Genomic DNA, 18958 nt, shown 5'->3' on the forward strand with positions numbered 1-18958 from the left:
TACGCAACTTATAATCCAGCATTCGTAAATCAGAATGTGCAATGAAGAAAAATCAATATTTAGGAAATAGATGCTAATTTTTCTGATTTAAAAATGGACTTAAATAGTGTTAAAACATATAATTTTCTTTTTAATGCTTTTTTATATAGCGTATTTTGATACATAGTAATGCTTTCACCAAGTTAAAGTAGTAAATTATTTTAACACTGTCAAATTTTTCATCTAAATATATCTAGTTTTTTGTTTTCTTAGAAAACTTTAAATATTTCATATAAAACCCTCTTAGATTATAGATTTATGCTATTGCAAGTTTGAGATATTCAGTACTACCTTATGGTTTCCTCATATGTAATATAATCATACTTATTTGTGGTATTTTTTTGTGTGTGGTTTTTTGGTTTTGTGGGGGGTTTTTTTGAGGGGGGTGGGTCAGACAGAGAAGGTGAGAGGGCATCTTAAGCAGGCTGCACACCCAGCATGGAGCCAGCCACATGGTTCAATCCCACGACCCTCGTGATCATGACCTGAGCCAAAACCAAGAGTCTAACGCTTAACTGCCTGAGCCACCCAGGTACCCCTATATATGGCAGTTTTAATAAAAATACGTACATGTACTCATGATGGTGAAAGATTAATGATAGAACCATGAAATGAATGAGATGCTGAAAAAGAGAAAGTATTTTTTAAAAATTGCTGTGGGGTGGCTTTCATAGACTTTTTTCCTCAAGGATCTCTGGAATACAGTTCTGTAAATGGGAAACATCTTTAGTATAAGTTGTATGTCTTTAAAGAAAATAGTTGGGGCACCTGGGGTGCTCCGTCAGTTAAGTATCCAACTCTTGGTTTTGGCTCAGGTCGTGATCTTGGGGTTGTGGGATTGAGACCAGTGTTGGGCTCTACGCTCAGCGCAGAGTCTGCTCAAGATTCTCTCCCTCTCTCTCTCTCTCCCCCTCTGCACCTCCTCCCACTCGTGTGTGGGCACATGCACACGTTTCTTTCTCTCTCAAATAAATAAATGAATACATAATAAACTCAATAACCAAAAATTTAGCATTACAAATGTGTTCTGCAACGTCCCCTCCCCATTTTCATAGATTTTTTATATTCAGGTTTTATTTGGCTTCCTGGAGAAAATAGGTTAACTTAATTTTTTCCAGATTCAGAGTGTTCTAAGAGTCATGATTTTCTTTCTTTCTTTTTTTTTGGGGGGGGGATTTTATTTTATTTATTTATTTATTTATTTAAGAGATAGCATGAGCAGGGTCGGGGGGAGGAGCAGAGGGAGAGGGAGAAGCAGACTCCCCACTGAGCAGGGAGCCCATCACGGAGATCCATCCCAGGACCCCGAGATCACAACCTGAGCCTAAGGCAGATGCGCTTAACCGACTGAGCCACTCAGGCTCCCCAAGAATCATGATTTTCTTTCATTCATCCCTAAGTATGTTCCATCAAAAGAACTGGTTCTTTAAAGAAGTTTCATAAGGATCTTTTATATCTTACCAGGATATAAAGTAAGCTGGTCATGTTTTTAAACTAAAGATGAACAAGCTGGGTTTGGTTTGGTTTTGTTTCTTCCTAAACCACCCTTAATCTTTTAATAAGTTGAAGGAATAAGTAACATTAAAAATGTCACCTTTACTATTAGAATGAATGAAATTCTTGCATGGTAGCTCCATGGCTCAACAATTTTCAAATGAAATGTCTTTTGTAAAATTATTTCATATAATTAATAGGATATATCAGTAAGTAATAGGATATATCAGATATGATAAAGATATAGCTATAACACTAATTCTATTTCTATAACAAAATGGTTTTACTGTCCTCAGATGAGTCTATGGTATTGAAATGTCCTTTCTGTATGTATTGTCAGGGAACAAAAAATTCCTGTCCCCATCAAGATCCTTCTTCCCAGACTAAGAATCAAATTGATATGAGACAGATTAACAGGAAAAAAATCAAATTTAGTAAACTAAGTATGGGAAAATCCATGTAGACATGAAAATTCCAAAGAGAGGCATCATAAGATACATATGTCGTTCTGAACTAAGGAAGAGGGGAAGGGTCTGGGGCTTCAAAGGGAAGGAATCCCCTTCACAGGAAGATGAAAAAGAGTAAATGTTTAGTAAACAAATGTTTGCTGGGCCACTCAGACACAGTGGGACATAGAGGACTTTGATCAAACAGGTCTTGTTAGGTTCCTCCCCATATACCATACTTAGTTTATATAATAATGTAATTATCTATGGGGATAGCTCTGTCCCTATAGTAGATTCTCTGTCTAAATTCATTTAGGCAGTTGAGTTGAGGTAAAGCACTTTTCCTGGATTTGCTGGGTTTTGATTGCTTTTTAGCTCAAAATTATCTTTATGCTGAAGTGGCACATCTTGGGGCAGCCTGCCCTTGGTTCTTACAGTATATAAAGATATAAAACTTGGAAAAATACTTTGTTCATCTGCATTACTATTAATTCAGATTCAGCGTACATTTACTGAATATTTATTATGTGCCTTGCACTATATTAAGCACTTTAACCAAGGTTATCCTCATGTATTTGTCTACATTAACTTGAATTACATGTAAAAATTTGAAAATTGTGGGATGATTTGCTCACTAAAGTTTTGTTTTAGGGAACTTACCATTTTGATTAGGAAAGGACTTGGTGTAAATATCATTTATGGTTGTTGTAAAGCATTTCTGTAGTAGTCTGCGCTCAGACCAAGAATGTTATTGGGAACAAAGCTACCTCTTAGACATTTTGTAACCTTGGTCCAGTTTTCTTAATAAACTTTTGTCATGTGGCATTAATTTTCTGAAAAAGCCATATTATTTCATCTTATATTTTGTAACTTAGTGACCCTTTAGAGTCATGCTGTTCAGTAGAACTTTCCGTGATGATGGATCTCTTTTTGTAAGTCTGCATCCAATATCGTAGTGGAAAGAACTAGGACTGCCACCAAGTATTGTTAATTAAATCCCAAAGATTTTTTTTTAGTGCTTATTCTGTATCAAGCATTGTGATACATGCTGGAGATAGTTCTGTTCTCTGGGAGCTCAAAGTTTAATATAGGAGAGAGATTCCTTTTTTTTTTTTAAAGATTTTATTTATTTATTTGACAGAGATAGAGACAGCCAGCGAGAGAGGGAACACAAGCAGGGGAAGTGGGAGAGGAAGAAGCAGGCTCATAGCGGAGGAGCCTGATGTGTGGGACTCGATCCCGTAACGCCGGGATCACGCCCTGAGCCGAAGGCAGACGCTTAACCGCTGTGCCACCCAGGCGCCCTGAATATAGGAGAGAGATTCCTAACCTAACAGTGATAATACATTTGGGGGATAGGCAGGAAGGAGAGGAGAATGCAAGTTGAACACTGAAGGATAAGTATGAGTTAGGGGTCCACATAGAGAAAGTAGCATTTGCCAGTAGATAAAGATAGGAAACTATATGGTGCATTCTAGCGTCTGTAAGAATTCTCTATTCTAACTCACCTAGGGTGAGTTAGAAAGTTGCTAAAAAGAATGGATCATTAATTACTCATCAGTTAATGAAGTGTTTTTTGTGCCATGCTAAGGAGTATGGATTTTTATCTTTAAAGCCACAAGGGAGCCATTGCAAGGTTTTGAGTAACAGATGAGTAAAAAAAGATTTTAGCATCTAAATTAAGTATCTCTGCCCCAGATTGATTAAATTTGAAATTTCTAGAGGAAATGATAATTTTCTGTTAAAATTTACATTTGATTAGATCCTATGTAATCTTTTCCCTGGTCAGTTTTATTTGCTGTTGTAGCAGTTACAATAGTTAGAATTACCAAAGATCTGATTTAGAATGACTGAGATATGAAGGAAATTTATACGTTCACACAACGGAGAATTCTGGAGGTATGGTGATTGTAGAGAAGTTAATTCTCAGGCTCAACAGCATCACCAAGGACTCAGTTTCTTTCCATCTTTCTGCTCTGACATTTTCAGCATATTGGTGCTTATTTTCCAACTTGTCCTTACATAGCTGCAAGAGAACTACCATATCTTCAACATGTATATCTGCACATGTATATCGTTGTTCAGAGACTGGTGGAACAACTGGCCTTCTTGGGTCCATTTTTAATATTGAGGAAAACTGTCCCAAAATCCATCTCTCTCCCACCCCATTTCTTCACATCCCATTGACCAAAGCAAAGCACATAACCTTTCTTAAACCAATTAATGGAATTGCAACTGTGGTTATTAGGATTCGTTTACTAATTAGAGTTCACCTCCTAGGGCTAGGGAGAGAACCAACCTAAAACACCTAAAATAAAATCAGCGTTCTGTTAGTGTGAAAGAAGGGATTGGATGGGCAACCAGTGGAGCCTACCACTTTGGTTTACTAATCTAACTATGGGGTTTTTTGTTTGTTTTTAAAATTAGTCTTTTCCATACCAAGAATTAGGACAGCCTGTGTTTGCCCCTAAATAGGAAAGACAGGACCTCCTTCTGTTTGTCAATAATGTGTGTACTTTGCTATGAAGTTTGCAGGTGAAATAGAGCTATAGTGGCATAAGTCAGTCTCTTTGAATCTTAACCTACTTTGAAGATATTATCTTCTTTAAAGACTTGGTTTCTGATCCACAAAGCTGAAGACTGGGCCCTGAACCATAGGATTTTTCTGTATGAGATGCCTTGCTTGAGAAACAAACCATCCTAGAAGATAGATTTCTATATTGTTCCTGACCAGGGTAACTCTTGTCTAGTCTAGAGTAGGAATACATGGGAGATTTGCTCTTACTAATTTTTTTTCTCCTGAATATATATTTTTAATGATATGAATCCTTTCTGTGTCTTTTGTTAAGGGGCCAGATTTTTCAAACTCAAATATTTGGAACAGATTGGTCTGCTTTTTTGCTGTCACTTCCCATCCTAACCACATTTTGGTTGGTTGAATTTTTGAATGTTTGGCGGGAGAAAGACAATATTGAAGAAAAAAATTTTTTTTTCAAAATAATGCCTAGCTGTACTTTTTTGCTTTAAAAATTTGCTTCATGCCTTGTTCTGTTACCTCTGATATTATTCATGTACTAGTTATTAGTACAGTCATTTCTTTACTCAGAATATTGTGTAACCTTGTGATTATTCTTTGTTCCCATCTTAAAGACTGACAGCCAGACTAGTAAGAAATCTCCTTTCTGTTAACCTTCCAATCACTTTATATTCTGAGGCTGAAGTACTGTTAGATACTATTTAGAGACTTCTTTCTTCCCCTCCTGTCTGTATTCTGTCTTTTCATCCCTGATTATATTGTTAGTACCTACTATGGATCAGGTAAAATACCGAGGAATATAGTTTACTTAGAGATGTAAGACATAGTCTCTACCAGATTATAGTCTATGGTATAAGTAAACCATTAGTATTAAAATATAGTGTGAGCAGTATTATGATAAAGTTCTGCCAGGATTCTATTGGAGTAGAGAGGAAGAACTCCATCTCAGACCTGAGGAGGATGGAACAATTCTTGGAGGAGGTAGTGAATATCATTGCTTCAGGCAGAGGATACAGAAATTATAAAAGCTGAAGTTATGAGGGAGCTTGATACATTTAGGGAACTACATAGTTAGTTTTGTACTTTGGTTGGCTTTCATTTCTTATATCTGCTTCTTTCTGCATGTCTATTTCATTCTTTTCTGACCTTAAACATTAGTTTCCTCTACTATTCAGTTCAAATAGTGGAACATAGCTACTCCCAATACTTGAGTCATACATCTTGTAGTTCAGGTGCCCAGAGGTGGATACCAACTCAATTGTTTTGTTTTCAAATCTGTATGCCCATGGGTAGGTTAACTCTGGCCTAATATAGGTCTGGTATCCGCCCCTGGACAGATCAGTTATACTCTAGAATAGGGTTTGGGTAAGGTTTGTTGTCATGTCAGCTTGGGTTAGCTAACTTACCCTAGTGGAAATCAACCACGGCAGAGGGAGGGAGTGAATTAGTAGATGAAATGAAGATTAATAAAGGGCAGTTCCCAGAAAGAGATGTGTGTGTGAAGGTGGACAGGGCAAAACAACACATGTCATTGTCCGGAGCAGCATCAGCAACATCCAGGTGAGAGATTAGGAGGGCCTGAAATAAGAGGGTGGCAGTGGAGATGGATAGATAAGATGAAAGAATCAACTGGACCTGATTGATTGAGTTTTGGCTTAAATGAAGGAGGCGCCATAGTTTTATTTATTTGCTCAACAAAAATATTTGCTGAGTGCTTGCTCTATGCTAGATACAGTTAGAGGTACTGGAGATACAGCAGTGCTATAGATCAAGTTAGTGTCCTAGTTAATACAAAACTTATGGGCATTAAAGAGGGCACGTGATGTGATGAGCCCTGGGTATTCTACACAACTAATGAATCATTGAACACTACATCAAAAACTAATGATGTACTGTATGTTGGCTAATTGAAATAAATTTAAAAAACTTATTCAAAGATGATACTCATGTTTCTGGCTTAGATAATTGGGTGAATGGTGGGTTCCATTCACTTGAAGTTTGAGGGGGAATGTAATGAACTCATTTTTGGAGATACTAAATTTGAGATGATAATGGTATATTTAGGAGAAGTTAGGTATATGGGTTAGGGGCTTAGGATAGGGCAGAGTAAGAGGTCTAGAATTGGAAGTCAACGACAACATTGTAGTGGCTGAAGTTTTAAAAACTTATCAAAAGGTAATATTTACTTTGTATATGTGTATCTACAGTTCAGTGAATTTTTTAAAAATTTATTTGGGGGTGGGAGAGAGAGAAAGAAAGAACAGAGAGAGGGGCTAAGGGAGAGGGAGAAAGAGAGAGAAAAATCTCAAGTAGACTGTGTGCTGAGCGCAAGCCTGACACAAGACTTGATCCCATGACCCTGAGATCATGACCTGAGCTGAAACCAAGAGCTGGATGCCCAACTGACTGAGCCACCCAGGTGTCCCTGTAATAGTTCAATGAATTTTATCATGCATATGGATGTATGTAGCTGCGACCACAATTAGTGTACATGATGGTACAAGTTACATTATAATACCCCTTTCTAGTTACACCCTTACCCCATCTCTCATCCTGAAAAGCACTGAACTATTTTGCTCTCTGTAGTTTTTTGTTTAAGAATGTGATAAAAATGAAAAATGGAATAATATAGCCTTTAAGACTGGCTTCTTTTATTCAGCATAATGCCTTTGAGATCCATTCAAGTTGTTGTGTCCAGCAGGGGTTTGTTGCTTTTTATTGCTGAGTGGCATTCCGTTGTATGGATGTACCATAGTTTCTTTATTCATTCATCCATTGAAGAACATTTAAGTTGTTTCCATTTTGGGGCAGTTATGAACAAAGCCACTTACAAACATTCATGTACAGGTTTTTGTGTGACTGTGAGCTTTGATTTCTCAGGGTCAGTGCCTAGGAGAGAAATTGTTGGATTATATGGGAGGTGTATGTTTAACTATAAGAAACTGCCAAACTGCTTTCCAGAGTGGCTGTACCATTTTCATTCCCACCAGCAAAGTATGAGAGTTCCAAATGTTCCACATCCTTGCTACCACTTGATGTTGTCAATATACTGTATCTTTCAATTTTAGCCATTCTGTTAAATGAGTAGTGGTATCTCATTGTGGCTTTAATTTGCATTTCTCTAATGGCTAATGATGCTGAACATATTTTCATGTGCTTATCTGCCCTTCATATCATCTGTATGGTCAAGTGTCTATTTAGATTTTTTGCCCATTTTTTTAAAAGATTTTATTTAATTATTTATTTATTTATTTTTAAAGATTTTATTTATTTATTTATTTATTTATTTATTTATTTATAAGATTTTATTTATTTATTTATTCAACAGAGATAGAGACAGCCAGCGAGAGAGGGAACACAAGCAAGGGGAGTGGGAGAGGAAGAAGCAGGCTCATAGCGGAGGAGCCTGATGTGGGGCTCAATCCCATAACGCCAGGATCACGCCCTGAGCCAAAGGCAGACACTTAACTGCTGTGCCACCCAGGCGCCCCTGCCCATTTTTTAATTTGGTTTTTTGCTTTCTTACTATTGAGTTTTGAGAGTTCGTTATATATTTCTAGATACAAGTCTTTTTTTGCATATGTGATTTGCTTTTTTTGTTCTTATAACGGTGATTTTTTTTTTAGAGCAAAAGTTTTAAATTTTGATGAAGTCCAGTTTATGTTTTTAAAAAAAAATGGTTCATGCTTTTGGTATCATATCTTAAAACTGTGTATAACCCAGGTCATAAAGATTTCTGCTTTTTTCCTAAAAGTTTTATAGTTTATATTCAGATTTATGGTGTATTTTGAGCTATTTATCATGTAAGTATGAGGTTAAGGTTGATGTGTTTTTTGTATGTGGATATGCAGTTGTTCCAACACTATTATTGAAAAGACCGTCCTTTCTGCTTTGAATTGCTTTTGCATCATAGTAAAAAATTGATTGGCCATATTTGTTTGGGTTTCTTTCTTTCTTTCTTAATTAGAGAGAAAGCAGATGGAGTGAGAGAGAGAGCAGAAGCTGGGGTCAGGGACAGAGGGAGAGGGACAAGAAGACTCCCCACTGAGCAGGGAGCCCAATGTGGTGCTTGATCCCAAGACCCTGAGATCATGACCAGAGCTGAAGGCAGATGCTTAACTGACTGAGCCACCCAGGCGCTCCTGTTTGGGTCTATTCTGGACCATCTATTCTTTTCCACTGATCTATTTATATCTATGTATAATACCACACTGTCTTGATTACTGTAGCTTTATAGGAAGTCTTAAAACAGGGTAGTGTGGTTCCTGTAACTTTGTTTTTCTTTTGCAAACTTGTTTTAGATAGTTTAGATCCTTTGCCTTTCCATATATGTTTTAGAATCTGTAATGTATAAAAAAAAATCCTTCTGGGATATTGGTTGGGATTTCATTGCATCTACAGATCATTTGGAATAGAATTGAAATCTCTACCATATGGGGTCTTCCAGTCCATGAACATGATATTTTTTCCATTTATTTGGGTCTTACTCTGATGTCTTTCATTAGCATTTTGTAGTTTCTAGCATACAGATCCTACATTTATTTCATCGGATTTATACCTGAGTATTTTCTTTTCTTTTTTTAGCTGTTTTTAATGGTATTCCTTTAAAATCTTGAGATATATATAATATAGATGGATTTTTGTTTTTCGAGATTGTACTGTGACCTTGCTAACCTCAGCTCTTAGTTCTAAGAGGTGTTTTGGGGGGTTTTGTTTGTTTTTGGTAGACTACTTTGAATTTTTAAGTGGCCAATAATGCCTTCTGAGAATAAAAGTAGTCTTATTTCTTCCTTTCCAGTCTGTATGCAATAACTGGTACTTCTAGTATGATGGTAGCGAAGAGTGGTGAGAATGTCTGTTCTTGCCTTGTTCCTGATCTTAAGTAGGAAGCATTTAGTCTTCACCACTAAGTATGATGTTGGTTGTAGGTTTTTTTGTAGATGTTCTTTATCAAGTTGAGGAAATTCCCCTCTATTCCTAATTTTCTAATTTTTTCATGGATGGATGTTGGATTTTGTTAAATACTTTTCTGCATCAAGTGATATGATCACGTGGTTTTTCTTCTTTGAATTATTAATGTAATAGATTACATTGAGTGACTTCCAAATATTAAACGAGCTGAGCCTGCCCAGTATAAGCCTTTCTTGGTCAGTGTGTGTGTGTGTGTGTGTGTGTGTGTGTGTGTGTGTGTGTGTGTTTATACACTACTGGATTTGATTTGCTAATATTTGTTGAGGATTTTTGTTTCTTTGTTCAAGAGGGATATTGGTCTATAGTTTCCTTATTTTGTAATGTTTTTTTCTGCTTTGATATCAGATTAATTTTGTCCTTGTAAAATGAGTTTGGAGTGTTTCCTTGTCTTCTGTTTTCTGGAAGAGATAGTGTAGAACAAGTGTTCTTTATTTAAATGTTTGGTAGAATTCACCTGTGAAACCATCTGGGCCTGGAGATTTCTTTTTTGTAAAGGTGTTTTTTGTTTTTTTTTTTTTTTTGATTTGTATGTATTTATTTGTCAGAGAGAGAGAGTACAAGCAGGGGGAGCAGCAGGCAGAGGGAGAAGCAGGTCCTGCTGAGCAAAGAGCCCAATGTGGGACTCCATCCTAGGACCTTGGGATCATGAGATGAGCCGAAGGCAGACACTTAACTGACTGAGCCACACAGGCGTCCCTGGTTTTTTTTTTTTTTAACTACAAAATTTATTTAATAGTTACAGAAATATTCAGGTTACTATTTAATTTTGGGTGAGTATCGGTAGTTAATTACTTATTAAGAGGTGTTTTTGAAGACCAGGTTTTGCTGCAGACTGGCTATGTGACCTTGGGAGAGGTTCCTTAGTGTTAACCTCTCTAGTCCTTAATTTGTTCATCTGAAAAATTAAAAAGATTTATTTGATTTCTTTAAAGTTTCACCCAGGTTTTAAATTCTATAATTTGGGTAGGATAAGAGTGTATTTGTTTGAAGTTTATGTGAAAGGATTGTGAGCCTCTGTTTCTTGTTTCATCTGTTAGTGTTTGAACATTGGTTTACCTTGATTCACTTAGCCTTTTAACAGATAAGCTCTGTATTTTCTTCTTTTCAGTGGATTATTTGGTGATGAAAAGGTATGGTTAGAGGCAGGCCTCTTTATGCATTTATACATGATATAATTATGGAATATGAAAAATTACTTTCATAAGCTAATTATGTAGAAAGATGTAAGGTACATTTTATGCTCGTTTTTAATGTTACTTTTTTGAATAATTAAATTACCAGTTTAGAATTTATACACTGTTAGAAATGCATTTCTCTTTTGGTGATTATCCTTCTGAATCTTCATAATTTGGTGATTATCTTTCTGATTTGAAAAGTCACTCATTTTTAGCTACTTAATGGAGACACTGTCTGTACAAGTATTTTATGTAAAATTCATTTTTAAAAGGTGCACGCTTTTGTGCATCCTATCCATTTATTGGGTTAAAGCAAAGTGAAAATAGCATACAGATCTGCTGCCGAAGGAAACATTAAGTTGCAGGCTGCAGCTGGAGGATTTTACGTAGGCACCTGTGGGTTTGAGTGCGTTCAATATACAGACTGCAGTAGGAGGCTGGCACTGCCTCTGCTGACTCCAGTACACTCCTTCACTGCTGTCTGCCGATTTCTCCACTGTCCGGAAGACAAACAAAATGGTGCAGCACGTAGAGGGCATGGGAAAAAAATAACCGTCAATATGATTCAAAGGTGGGTTTGCTGCATTGAATAGCAGAGAAAATTGTTTAACAAGATTAAAAGCTTGGATTTAGTTCAGTATGTCAGAAATCCTTAGCTGTTTTAATGTTTGATTGTGGCCATTTAAGAATGAAAATGTATAGTTTTGAAATCTGCATGCCCCCTATATATAGAGGTTTCAGGTATATTGCATGTGTGACATTAATAAATGTATGCATGGTAGATTATAAGCAGATTTATATTTGTACTAAATATGTGTAATGTGTGTATAGACACACACACATACACATATGCATGGAGGGTTTTTTACTGTTAATACTAGATCGTTAAAAAAAAGTAAGCATTTATAGATTTTATATTTTCTCTGTTGCTTATTTGTCGCAGCTCCTACCAATGTCTTTTTCCTTATATTGTTCATTTTATAATAGTAGAGACCATTAGTAGAGCATTCTCTGGTGAGATGGAAAATAAGTAGAATGATCACTGGAGTTGGCACTTCATATTTTATTGATGACTGTAATGCAGTGTGAGTTCGCATTGCACATAGTCATCATTTAAATGATTACCTCTTTTATGAAAGCAAAATGTTTGTAAGAACGGCCATGTTGTAGACAGTGAGTATAAAATAAGGAGAGGAAGTAGGACAAGTAAAATTTCTGTCCTTGGTTTCTTGAGCAGTGTTCAGCATTGACTCAAGGCACTGTCATTTTAGAAGTACAGTATAGAAACAATTGAACATCAAGCATAAAAAAACATGGAGGTTTAGTTTCCCACCCCTTCCCGGAAGCACTTTACTTGTGTACTTATATATTTTGGGTTTCAGTGGCTGCATGTTACTGGGGAGCTGTCCAGTTGAGACAAGATATATTTACTTAAGCCACACCCAACAGATTGAGCTTTTTTATGCATTCGGGCACTATTTTAATCCTGTACTGATTTGTAACCATCATATGTGGGATGCCTTTGAGTTGTTAAAAAAAAAAAAAAAGGAAAGAAAGAAAAAAAAATACTAGATTCACAGGTTCCAGCTTCATGTGTTCTTGAATATCTGAGTTATATTAATAGCACAGAACAGCAGTGTTGAAGTTATGCAGCATTATCTCTAGCAGAGAGAGAGAGAAATTGAGAGAGGAAATATTTGGACGGTGCCAGGACAAGTGTACTGCAAGTATTCTGGTCATGTAGGTAACAGGGCTGCCAGTATACTGTTTTTTGGTTAGTATTGTAGGTGTTAAATTGGGGTTTGACATTTAGAGTTCAGATTTTCTTCTTTGAGAAAATATTTGTCCAAATGTTCTAAGTATTTCACTTAATTTTTCTGTGCTTCAAAAAATTGCAAAAGATTAAACCTGAGTTTGAAATCTGTTTATAATATTTTATTCTATTCTAATGACATGCTGGATGTGATAAGAATTAACAACTGTATGGCTGTTTGCCACTGTGTTGGATTACCTCACCCACTTTACTATAAACAGAAATAAGAAGGATCAGCATTCATTTTAGTAGTCTACAGAGTGCCCATACTCAGTATTTTCACAAACTCTCTTTTAGACAAAGCAAATTCACTCTGTCTTCTTCCCAAAAAGAAAAATAACCCTCTCATCTGTACTATATTCCTTTGATTTTATTGAATAACACAGAAGAATAATACGGGATTTTTTATGTGCCAGATTTAGTGACAATAAATGGCTAACTGTGGATTGAAATATACTATTTATTAGAATGTTTCATGTATCTAAAAGGTTATATAACCCTGATGGAATGTTGCAGATGAAACAAAGAAATCTGATTGGTTCCTCTTAAGACACAGCAGCCTTGAAATCTGTTCTAACCAGAGGCTTCTACAGCAGACTGGATGTCTAGTTAGCATCACAGTAAAAACAAAAAATGCTGTGGGGACAGGGAGGAGTTTGGAGGAGAAAATGAAGTTGTTAAAGCACTTCAGTAATTTCTATCTTTTGAGCATTTTATTTCCCTGCCGATCCCCTCCCCCCAGCCTTTTTTTTTTTCCCCCTGCTTTGCTTGTTACTTCAGGGGTGTTATATTCTATTAAGTTAACAAACTTTCTAAATAGTATTATTTAATCAACTAGAAGAGCCTCTCTAAAAAGAGTTTTACGTTAAGTGATAGGGTGGGTTAATGAATAATAACATTTCAGAATATTTATTAAATATGGATGAGTGGGACTTTTGGAGGAGGAGGGAGGATGTGATGGAAAAGAGTTCTGAAGAACAGGACACTGAGAAGAACTCTTTGGCCCTACCCTTCCCCGTCCTATTAAATTTGTATTAGATTTGTCATCTAAGACTTCAGTGATGTTTGGTGAGGGCACATTGTTATTGACATTCACACAGCAGCCTTTTGCAAGTCAAAACAGGTGGAGAATTGTTTGCTGTCTGCTGGCTATTAGAAACATCCTTGAAATGTGAGAACAATATATGTTAGCTATTATGTATTTATTATTCTTGGCCAGATGGTCTGCTGGAATATAGTTGTAAATTATAGTACCAAATATCCAGCCCTTTTATCCTTTTACAGAAAATATTCTGTGTAGTTTCTTTTATTAAAATTTGAAATTCTTATGTTTAAACAGTAGTAGGGTCAACCTCATTTATAGGATCTGGGGGAGGGAAAAATTACTGTGAGCAGGAAATGAGCATTTAAATTAAGAAAATTAATTATATTGAAAGGAAGCAGAGAAGTATTATAAAGCATAAAGAGTAATATCTAATACTTAGATATATTCTGATGAAAACTAACTGTATCTTTTAGTTTCCATTTCTGTGCTCATTTTCTAAATTATCCGATATGCTAATAGAGTCAGGCTGAAGGCAGCTGGCTGCTCGTGTTACAAGCTGAAAACAAAATGGCTGGCAAGAATTAGTACTGTAAATTTGTGATAGAGAGCTGGATGCAATTAAGCTATCTTTTGTTGAAGGAGACTATTACAAAGTAAGTTGATGAGGGAATGACTGCTATAGTAGATGTTTAGACAATAAAGAAACATCTTTTTATTAAAGAGAATGTAAAAATACTCTATTACAGCATAAAAAACAAAAGATTTTACGCTATAGAGAGTAATTCGTTTTCAACTAAGCAATAAAAAAACTCTGGTTAATATTCATTTAACCATCACTGTCTTCGTAATTCTTAGAGTCAGGTATTTTCTGAGTATATTATTTGTGAATCTTTCAGTTTCACAGTATGGTTACAGGTAAAAGAAATAAAAAATGAATATATTCTTAGAGTAGGGGGAACATTTAGGGATAAGTTTCTGGGAGTTTTATACATTAATGAATCTTTTAGATTAGCATTAGATTTATTTATTTATGAATCTTTTAGAAGGATAAAAAATAGAATAACAGGAGATTTTAGAGACAATGAAAATAGGGTTTAGAAAATGACTTCATGCATAGGTTTGTATATTAGTAAGGGTTTTTCTCTGTATAACTCTAAGCCTTTTCTGTTGATGTTTAGCAATTGTCGAAAGATTAAATGACACTGAAATTGTTGATAGGCTCGGAAAGACTGAGAAATAGCTTCAGGAATTCCTAGTTACTTAGGTTGAAGACTGTACATTAGCTCACATGGCTGTCTCTCACAGTGTCATGGCTATGTGCTGTGAGAGGGCAGACAATATGAATTTGTCATCTCCGCTTCTCTAACACCTAGTGCAATGCTCCAGTACTTACTGGGTGTCTGGTAACTGATGAAGAAGAATAACAGCACTTTGTATATGCAGACAAAGACACACAGACATACATAAATACATACATAATTTTACCCATGTAATTTTCAGAACCTTATGGAATAAATTCTATTATAGTTGACCCTTGAACAATTCAAGGGTTAGACATGCTGACTCCCGTGCAGTTGAAAATCCACAAATAACTTTTGACTCCCCAAAAGCTTTATTAATAGCCGACTGTTGACCGGAAGCCTTACGGATAACGCAGCTGATTAACACACAGTTTGTATATGTGTTATATACTGTATTCTTACAGTGAAGTAAGCTAGCAAAAAGAAAATGCTAAGAAAATCATAAGGAAGAGAAAATATATAATACTGTGCTCTATTAATAAAAAAAATCATGTATCCAGGGGGTTTACACAGTATAAATCCATGTTGTCAAGGATCAGCTGTACTTTATTTTACTCATGTAGCAGATGAAGAAACAGAGGCAGAGAAAAGAAGTTCAGTGACTTGGCCAAAGTCATCCAGTAAGTATTGGAGCCAGGATTTGTGCTTAATGTGGTCCTGAAGTCTTTTATCACCTCTTCCTCCAGTAGCTGAAGATTGAGCTGTTAGTATTCAACAGGACCCTTAACCCTCAGGAGGACACGGTGTGCATATAATCTGGCAGAAACTGCAGAGCAGAGCAACCTTTCCGCTCCATCTCTTTCAAAATTGCTTTAACTGATATTTTGTTTTCTAAAAACCTTTTCTATCACTTAGCGATAGTTTATGGCCCATTATCATCATCAGCTAATGTAGATGTCATTTCTAAAAGCTACTTAAAAGCCCATAGCAGGTGTATTCAGGAAGCAATTGGAAAATACACAAAGCTTTCTGCACCCCCAAAATGGATGTCAACATCTAACCCATCATCCTGTCCAGTTTACTACAACTCCTGAATGCTTCTCTACTTTGTTTTCTCTTGTCCTCTTCCATTCTCACTTCCTAATTTAGGATTTCCTCTTTTCCCACTTAAAATATTACATCTCCAGTCTCAATACCCTTTAGTCCATTCTCTATTTTGCTACAATAATACATTTTCATAAATATAAATTCCTGTAACTTTCAAAATAAAATATGGCATGTCTTTTCACTAGTTCTCATTGCTAGAACCATATCCTAACAGATGCACACATACGTAGATAATACACAGACTCATACATACATACAGAATTCAGTAAAAAAATAAATAAAAAGAAGTTGATGTTTGAATCTCCTTTATCAGAGATGAAAAATCCTAATATAAATGTATCTGTGAACAATTTTTAGTATTGTATGTGTTCTAAAATTTACTGAGTGATATCATTCTCTCTGTGGAATTCTGCGTCTTGCTTATTTTGCTCTTGTTGGTATATATGGACTTAGTTTATTTCTTGTATGTGTTGTGTAGTATTCAGTTTTGTGAGCACATTTCTTTTATTCATTTCTCTCCTAATAGAAATCTGAGTTTATTTCAGTGTTGTTGTTTTTTTTTTTGTTCTGTGTTATTACAAATAATGCTGCAATGAATATCCTTACACACATATCAGAGTTTTTCTAGGGGCTCTACCTGGAAGTGGAATTACCAGGATGCAGATTTTTTGCATTTCATTTTCACTAGATAATTTCTGTGCTTTGTCACTGTACCAGTTTATAGTCTTCTCAACAGTGTTTGAGAGTTCTTGTTTTGCAGTATCCTTGCCAACATTCATATGGTCAGACTTCTTAATTTTCCCTAATCTGGTACGTGAAAGGTAATATCTTACTGATTCAATTTCTGTTTCCTTAATTTCTAGTGAAGCCGAGTATCTTTTGATGTGTTTTGGCCCTTCAGATGGCCTCTTTTGTTAATAGCTTCCTTATATTCTTTATGCATTTTTTTCTTGGATTTATTTATCTTTGTCTTATTGATTTATGTATATTCTTTACATATTCTTGACAGGGTTCAGCGAACTATAGCCCATGGGTCAAATCCAGTCTACCACCTGTTCTTGTACAACCTGTGAGTGAAGGATAGTTTTTACAATTATTTTGTGATTCAGAAAAAAAGAATAAATTGTTACAATATGTGAAAATTACATGAAATTCAAATTTCATTGTCCATAAAGAAAGTTTTATTGGAATACAGCCACACTTGTTTATTAAAGATTGTCTGTGGCTGTTTTTGTGCTACAATAGTAGAGTTAAGTATTTGCATCAGAGAACATGTGGTCTGCAAAGCCTAAAATATTTATTCTCTTTACAGAAGTTCATAGACCCCTGTTGTAGATTGATCCTTACTCTGTGACGTTTATTGCAGATATCTTTTCTCAGTTCTGTTCTGTCTTAAAACTTTGCTTTTGGTTATAAGTCTAAAACTCTAAACCTTTATTTAATATAAGTCTAAAATTTTAATTTATTCATTTTTATCATTCATTATTCCCCCTATGTTTCAGAAAAATTTCATTTTAATGATTGAAGTTTTGATTTTCACTTTCAGATTTTTTAATACATTTTGATTTTTTTCTTTTTACCCTTAATTTTTTGGCAGTGAGGTTGAGGTATGACAAGGGGATCTAGCTGTTTTTTCTCATATGGAAAAGTTAATTTTTTTTTTACCCTATTTGTTGTTGAATAGCTTTTCCTTTCTCCAGTGCTTTATAATACTGTTTTCTCACATACAAAATTCCTTCATTTAAATGTGTGAGGCTGTTTTCTTGATTCTTTATTCAGTTAATTCCTTATTTTTTGATTAAATATTTCTTTTTTAAAAAAAAAGATTTATTAGAGAGAGAGAGCGCGCACATGTAAGTGGGGGAGGGGCCTAGGGAGAGGGAGAGAGAGAATCCCAAGCAACCTCCCCTCGAACTCATGACCCTGAGATCCAGACCTGAGCTGAAGGCAAGAGTCAGACACTCAACCGATTAAGCCACCTAGATGCCCTGATTAAATATTTCTATATTCTAGTAGATCCTAATGATTCCTGTTATTCAACCACTTAATCATTGTTGTATTTATGTTTCCTAGTTACTTAGGAGAAAAATACGAAATTGTAATGCTCTAGTAAGGACCTTACTAAGACAAGTTTAGAGAAGGGAATATTGTTTTGAATTTTGTATATTACATATACCAAGGCTTTTCCTTTAAAAAACCATTTTCTTTAAAACATTTTGGTCTTAAATTTTTATATTCATTGCCATCATTATAATCAAATAATATAGGCTTATGGGATAAATAAAGTATAATTTATTTGTGAGAAAAATTAAGGCATAGTTAGATTATATATATATTCTGGCTTTATTGTTTTGGGTTTTTCAATGAGTGTAAATACATTTAAATATACTTATCAGTCAAAACAGAAAGATGTGCCATTTTTGGAGGGGGAGGGGGGAGATTTGATTTTTAGTCTGTCAGCTGTCATTCTTTCTTTTTAAAGCATAAGAGGAATAAATTTAAGGGTTTATTTTGTTATGAACATATGACATAAAATGCAAATTTTCTATTACTAGTGCTTTTGAAACTTACTTATCTTCATATACGTAGGCAGCTCTACGTATAAGGGAGCTCTAACTAGAAATGAAGCTGGAAAAGTAGAATCTTATAGACTATGTTAAGAATTCGTATCTGTTCCAATGGGGATCACTTTAACATTTTAAACATTAAATGGGAAAACGGTTACACTTGCATTTCTAAATGAATAACACCTGTTTTGTGGATAAACATTTAGGAGAGAATAGGTATAGGAATTGGAGACAAGTTAGGTGGATTTCAAGGACATTAGGAAGGAGAATCAACAATATTTGGTGATGGATTCATTGAGATAGGGAGCTCTGATAGTATCAGGTTTGAAGGGGTCAGAAGGTGAGAATTTCCTGTTTGGGTATTTTGAGTTTGAGGTATATATGAGGCATTCAAGTAGAGATTTCAGAAAGGCAATTAAAAATTAATAGATGGGGGGGCGCCTGGGCGGCTTGGTCGTTAAGCGTCTGCCTTCGGCTCAGGGCGTGATCCCAGGGTCCTGGGATCGAGCCCCACATCGGGCTCC

At 35.5% G+C, this 18958-nt stretch overlaps 1 protein-coding gene across 9 annotated transcripts in view; it reads left to right on the forward strand.

Moving 5' to 3' along the window:
* The window catches only part of TANC2 (tetratricopeptide repeat, ankyrin repeat and coiled-coil containing 2), a 363080-nt gene that overhangs the window by 77491 nt on the left and 266631 nt on the right, over positions 1 to 18958 (forward strand). Inside the window, exon 1 of one of the 9 annotated variants that reach the window (XM_034641085.1) lies at positions 10958 to 11232. The exons of 7 other annotated variants lie outside the window; for them this stretch is intronic. The gene's annotated coding sequence lies outside the window, so the exon portion shown is untranslated. Of the gene's footprint in view, positions 1 to 10957; positions 11233 to 16899; positions 16937 to 18958 lie in introns of those variants that run through there. One more of the 9 variants, XM_034641087.1, reaches the window with a different exon arrangement.

This window comes from Ailuropoda melanoleuca, chromosome 13 (assembly GCF_002007445.2).
Source record: "Ailuropoda melanoleuca isolate Jingjing chromosome 13, ASM200744v2, whole genome shotgun sequence".
Classification (NCBI taxonomy): Eukaryota; Metazoa; Chordata; class Mammalia; order Carnivora; family Ursidae; genus Ailuropoda; species Ailuropoda melanoleuca.